General features: G+C 48.5%; 1 pseudogene; it reads right to left on the bottom strand.

The window, feature by feature from the left end:
* Positions 1-534: 534 nt before the first annotated feature.
* Positions 535-5,944, bottom strand: LOC124030522 (annotated as a pseudogene).
* Positions 5,945-6,332: the final 388 nt, after the last annotated feature.

Genomic DNA, 6,332 nt, shown 5'->3' with positions numbered 1-6,332 from the left:
ATACCTGTAGGTCAGGTGGTAATAGATACCTGTAGGTCAGGTGGTAATAGATACCTGTAGGTCAGGTGGTAATAGATACCTGTAGGTCAGGTGGTAATAGATACCTGTAGGTCAGGTGGTAATAGATACCTGTAGGTCAGGTGGTAATAGATACCTGTAGGTCAGGTGGTAATAGATACCTGTAGGTCAGGTGGTAATAGATACCTGTAGGTCAGGTGGTAATAGTTACCTGTAGGTCAGGTGGTAATAGTTACCTGTAGGTCAGGTGAAGGTGGTAATAGATACCTGTAGGTCAGGTGAAGGTGGTAATAGATACCTGTAGGTCAGGTGGTAATAGTTACCTGTAGGTCAGGTGAAGGTGGTAATAGTTACCTGTAGGTCAGGTGAAGGTGGTAATAGATACCTGTAGGTCAGGTGAAGGTGGTAATAGATACCTGTAAGTCAGGTGGGGGTACATAGATGATCTGGTCCAGTCTTCCAGGCCTTAGGAGGGCACTGTCCAGAAAGTCTGGTCTGTTAGTGGCACTACGATCATCACTTCCTTGTTACACCCTCCTGGTACTCCAACTGACAGGGAGGGCAGACAGGACATCATGTTAACAACGACAGAAGCGATTGTCAGGAAGTTTGAAGCGATCAGTTTGAACGATGTGAAGCTCAGAATCGCTACTCTTTAAGTGATTTGTAATTCAGTGATTCTGAGCAGAATCTACATATAAAGTGTGCTGTTGGTGTGTATGTTTTTTGTGTGATTATATGGTGTATGTTTTGATTGGTGCTCCAGTAGTAGGATGTAATGTCTGACATGTTCCTGTTGCTGGTGGTGCTCCACCCCCTCAGCCTGTAGGGTCTTCCCTGCTCCTCTCCTCTCCAGGGTCCTAAAGCCTACCCCGTCCAGCTCATTCAGCAGCACAGACAGGAGGCGGGTCTGGGCACTCTGAGGGACATGGCCTTCTGACCGGGAGCCAATCAGAGAGTCCACCTCATCCAGGAACAGGATGGAGGGAGCGCAGGCCCGCGCCTGACGAAAGAGCTACATACAGGAACACACCACAAGGTTATTCACGTACACACAATAACATCTACCAAAGTGATTCTATTGATTAAAGCATGACAGCAACATTCCTCCAGACAACAAAGTTGAACTGCTTCAGAAAATGTCTAACACTGCATGCTAGTACAAGAACAATAGGAACATTCAGTTAAGACGAGGGCTCTCCAAACCCCTACCTGAGCCAGGGCCTTCTCCGAATCTCCTACATATGGAAGTAGAGGTCAGCCCCGCTGACTGACAGGAAGGAGCAATGGGAGGAGGTAGCTGCAGCCCTGACCAGGGTGGTCTTAGCACAGCCTGGGGGACCGTACAGCAACACCCCCCTGGGACGGGACAGACCCAGACGCACAAACGCCTCCGGGTAACGCATTGGCCACTCTATACTCTACAAGGAGGGAGCAGAAACAGAGGACAGGAAGTCAGGACAAGTCTCAAATGATACCCTATTCACCTTACTCTCTAGTGCACTACTTTGGAGCAGAGCGGTGTGTCTGTTGTATCTGTTGTTACCTGCTGCTCTTCAGTGTTGGTCCAATGAATGAATGAATGAATGCAGGAATGCTGCTGTTTTCCCGGTATAGTTCCACCAGTACCTGTTGTAGTTTGACTTTGACTTCCTCCAGGCCTCCTATCTGTTCCCAGGAGACGGCTGGGAGGTCTGTCCGTCCCAGACTGCCCCTCAGACAGGATGGACGGACAGTCTTCAGGGCAGACAGGAAGTGTTCCATGGTGATAGTCTGCTCCCCTGAACCCTGACAACATACACAACACACAGGAGGAGTCAATAATGTTAAGACTATCTCAATGACAATAACCTGGATAGAAGTTAGAACAGGTGTGTGTGGTGTGGTGTGTGTGTGGATGATCCGGCTCAAAGGACCAATACGATCTGACTTTACAGTGTGTGTGTCTATGCTTACCGGTGTGTTGTGTCGTATAGCCAGCATGGCAGCCTCACGGCAGAGAGCACTGAGGTCAGCACCCACATATCCTGTAGTCCTCTGGGCCAGCTCTGCCCAGTCCACACTGACACACACTGGCATGGCCTGGCACAGCACTGACAGGATGGACAACCGCTGCTGTGCTGTGGGGGCACCGATAACCACCTGGACAACAGAGAGAGAGAGAGAGAGAGAGGAAACATAACAGACAGGATGGACAACTACTGCTGTGCTTTTGGAGCACCGATAACCACCTGGCCAACAGAGAGAGAGAGAGAGGAAACATAACAGACAGGATGGACAACTACTGCTGTGCTGTGGGGGCACCGATAACCACCTGGACAACAGAGAGAGAGAGGAAACATTACAGACAGGATGGACAACTACTGCTGTGCTCTGGGGGCACCGATAACCACCTGGACAACAGAGAGAGAGGAAACATTACAGACAGGATGGACAACTACTGCTGTGCTGTGGGGGCACCGATAACCACCTGGACAACCGAGAGAGAGGAAACATAACAGACAGGATGGACAACTACTGCTGTGCTGTGGGGGCACCGATAACCACCTGGACAACAGAGAGAGAGGAAACATTACAGACAGGATGGACAACTACTGCTGTGCTGTGGGGGCACCGATAACCACCTGGACAACAGAGAGAGAGAGAGGAAACATTACAGACAGTATGGACAACTACTGCTGTGCTGTGGGGGCACCGATAACCACCTGGACAACAGAGAGAGAGAGAGGAAACATAACAGACAGGATGGACAACTACTGCTGTGCTGTGGGGGCACCGATAACCACCTGGACAACAGAGAGAGAGAGAGGAAACATTACAGACAGGATGGACAACTACTGCTGTGCTGTGGGGGCACCGATAACCACCTGGACAACAGAGAGAGGAAACATTACAGACAGGATGGACAACTACTGCTGCACCAATGACTGCCTGGAGGCAACAGGGACAGGATAGAATGTTACTGTACAGACCAACACACTCATTACTGTGCCTCCTGTGGAACTTTCTGCTTTCAATTAAGTTACCTCTCTGTCGAACCTCCCGGGCCTCCGTAGCGCCGGGTCCAAGCTGTCCGGCTGATTAGTGGCTCCTACGATGAGGAAGTGATCTGATTGGTCCATGCCGTCCATGAGCGTGAGCAGTTGAGCGACCAGCCGGTTCTCGGGTGCGGAGGATCCAGTCCGTCTGGGACAGAGTGAGTCCAGCTCATCCAGGAACAACACACAAGGCCCTTCCTCTGCCGCTGCCCGCGCCGACCAAACACCGCCCGCAACCTCTCCTCCTCTCCCTGGCCGAGACCCTACTACCTGGGGTGTGGAGGAGGCAAGCGAAGTCCAATTACATTCAGCCAGTATGTGTGTGTATTGTGTAACATCGAGCCCACAAGCTAAACAACATATGTAAGAAGGCTGGGTAAATCTAGCTTCACGTAAGCAAGTATTCAAGTGTGTGTTGTGTAATACTGTGTGTGTATGTGCATGCAGATCTATGTTACTGTGTGTGCGTTCATGTTTATATGTGTATATATGTCCTCTTACCTCTGGTCCTCTGACTGTGATCAGGCTGGCCCCACCTCCCCCACCAGGCAGCGGACCAGCAGGGTCTTTCCGACCCCGGCCCAGCAAGGAGCACTCCTCTGGGGCAGGAGAGACCCAGGGAGCCCAGGGTAGCAGGGTACTGCAGAGGCAGGTGCAACATCTCTCTCAGAGACGCTGACACCTGGAATCGCAGACAATAAAGACATGATTATAGACACTGAAGTCTCTCTCCACCTCAATAGTCTATAGCGACTTCCTCCACTCGTCTCGTCTCCTCCAACTGCACCGACTAACTGAAGACTTCAGGAGAAGAGAAAAAAGATTCAAGAGGCATCCTAGAGTCCATATTGCTTTCACCTACTGAGTCACATGTGACAATTGAAAATGACTATTGAGAAGGAGGACAGGAGAAGACGTCACTGTAGATTATTGAGGAGGACAGGAGAAGACGTCACTGTAGATTATTGAGGAGGACAGGAGAAGACTTCACTGTAGATTATTGAGGACAGGAGAAGACGTCACTGTAGATTATTGAGGAGGACAGGAGAAGACGTCACTGTAGATGATTATTGAGGAGGACAGGAGAAGACGTCACTGTAGATTATTGAGGACAGGAGAAGACGTCACTGTAGATTATTGAGGACAGGAGAAGACGTCACTGTAGATTATTGAGAAGGAGGACAGGAGAAGACGTCACTGTAGATTATTGAGAAGGAGGACAGGAGAAGACGTCACTGTAGATTATTGAGGAGGAAAGGAGAAGAAGTCACTGTAGATTATTGAGGACAGGAGAAGACGCCACTGTAGATTATTGAGAAGGACAGGAGAAGACGCCACTGTAGATTATTGAGAAGGACAGGAGAAGACGCCACTGTAGATTATTGAGAAGGAGGACAGGAGAAGACGCCACTGTAGATTATTGAGGACAGGAGAAGACGCCACTGTAGATTATTGAGGACAGGAGAAGACGTCACTGTAGATTATTGAGGACAGGAGAAGACGTCACTGTAGATTATTGAGGACAGGAGAAGACGTCACTGTAGATTATTGAGGACAGGAGAAGACGTCACTGTAGATTATTGAGGACAGGAGAAGACGTCACTGTAGATTATTGAGGACAGGAGAAGACGTCACTGTAGATTATTGAGGACAGGAGAAGACGTCACTGTAGATTATTGAGGACAGGAGAAGACGTCACTGTAGATTATTGAGGACAGGAGAAGACGTCACTGTAGATTATTGAGGACAGGAGAAGACGTCACTGTAGATTATTGAGGAGGACAGGAGAAGACGTCACTGTAGATTATTGAGGAGGACAGGAGAAGACGTCACTGTAGATTATTGAGGAGGACAGGAGAAGACGTCACTGTAGATTATTGAGGAGGACAGGAGAAGACGTCACTGTAGATTATTGAGGAGGACAGGAGAAGACGTCACTGTAGATTATTGAGGAGGACAGGAGAAGACGTCACTGTAGATTATTGAGGAGGACAGGAGAAGACGTCACTGTACATTATTGAGAAGGAGGACAGGAGAAGACATCACTGTACATTATTGAGAAGGGGGACAGGAGAAGACATCACTGTACATTATTGAGAAGGAGGACAGGAGAAGAAATCACTGTACATTATTGAGAAGGGGGACAGGAGAAGACGTCACTGTACATTATTGAGAAGCAGCCTCTTCCTGGGTCCTCACCTCTTCCAGTCCTCCCAGTAGGACCTGGGGCTGCTCCTGGAGCTGTCCTCTGTAATACTGGAGGGTCCTCGTCCCTGTTATTTCCACCCCTGTCTTAGATGTAACCAAACCAGTCACGGTGGACTCTGGGTTCAGGCTCTCGATGTGATCAGTTTAATGTCCGTGTCATAGTCACCACATCTATCACGTGCTTCTGGTGGACATATGTCCCTTTCAGCATGTCCTTCACTGTTCATGGATGAAACTGGGAGGGTGGTTTCCGAACTCCACACTCTGAACCACCACTGTTATTCGGATGCCTTTCAGCTTGGGGCAGAGACTGGGGTGAGACTAGGACTTAGGCATGGGCTGGGGGAAGTGGGCTAGAGCTGGGGCTAGGTTAGGGTTGGGGTTAGTGGTAGACTGAGGTGCGTGGGTGTAGCTTTGTTTAAGATAAGATTTGAAGAACAACATTTCATGTCTATCTGTATGAATCCGTCAGCTGTAGGTCAGGCCTGGACCAGGCAGTACAGAGACAGGACCCTCAGACAGAGACACCAGAAACAGGAGAGCCCAGCCCCAACCCCAGGGAGGACATCAGCCCTGGGCCCAGTCTGACCCTCTGGGTTCCCCGGTCTGCTGGGTCCATTGGCACACTCTCAGAGACACCTCCTCCATCGCAGTCACAGCTGGAGAGAAGACAGGCTTGTCTGGGGAGGAAGAGATTGAGAGGCAGGGATATGGGGTTTATTCATCAAGAACTCTCTTCATTGAAATCCCAGACACTAAATGATAGACACACACAATCACATTTTTCTTGTTTATGAGATACAGATAAGTTATTTTAATCATATATTATTGTTTTTATTTAGAAGTTTATTTTAGTTTTAAAATAATCTTTCCAATAAATTAATAACGTGACAATATTTTCTGAAATACACATTTGCATAACAGAAGGCAGACATTTCAAAGATAAATACCAAGTTATTTGTTGGACAGAGATAATCACCTGAACGTTTCGCACATTTAGAAATATTAGATGACAGACCACTACTGATAAAAAAGTTGTGTTGTAATTTTGCTTTGTATACAGTTGTT

This window comes from Oncorhynchus gorbuscha, unplaced genomic scaffold (assembly GCF_021184085.1).
Source record: "Oncorhynchus gorbuscha isolate QuinsamMale2020 ecotype Even-year unplaced genomic scaffold, OgorEven_v1.0 Un_scaffold_12316, whole genome shotgun sequence".
NCBI lineage: Eukaryota > Metazoa > Chordata > Actinopteri > Salmoniformes > Salmonidae > Oncorhynchus > Oncorhynchus gorbuscha.
This window is presented reverse-complemented; position numbering and strand designations above follow the sequence as displayed.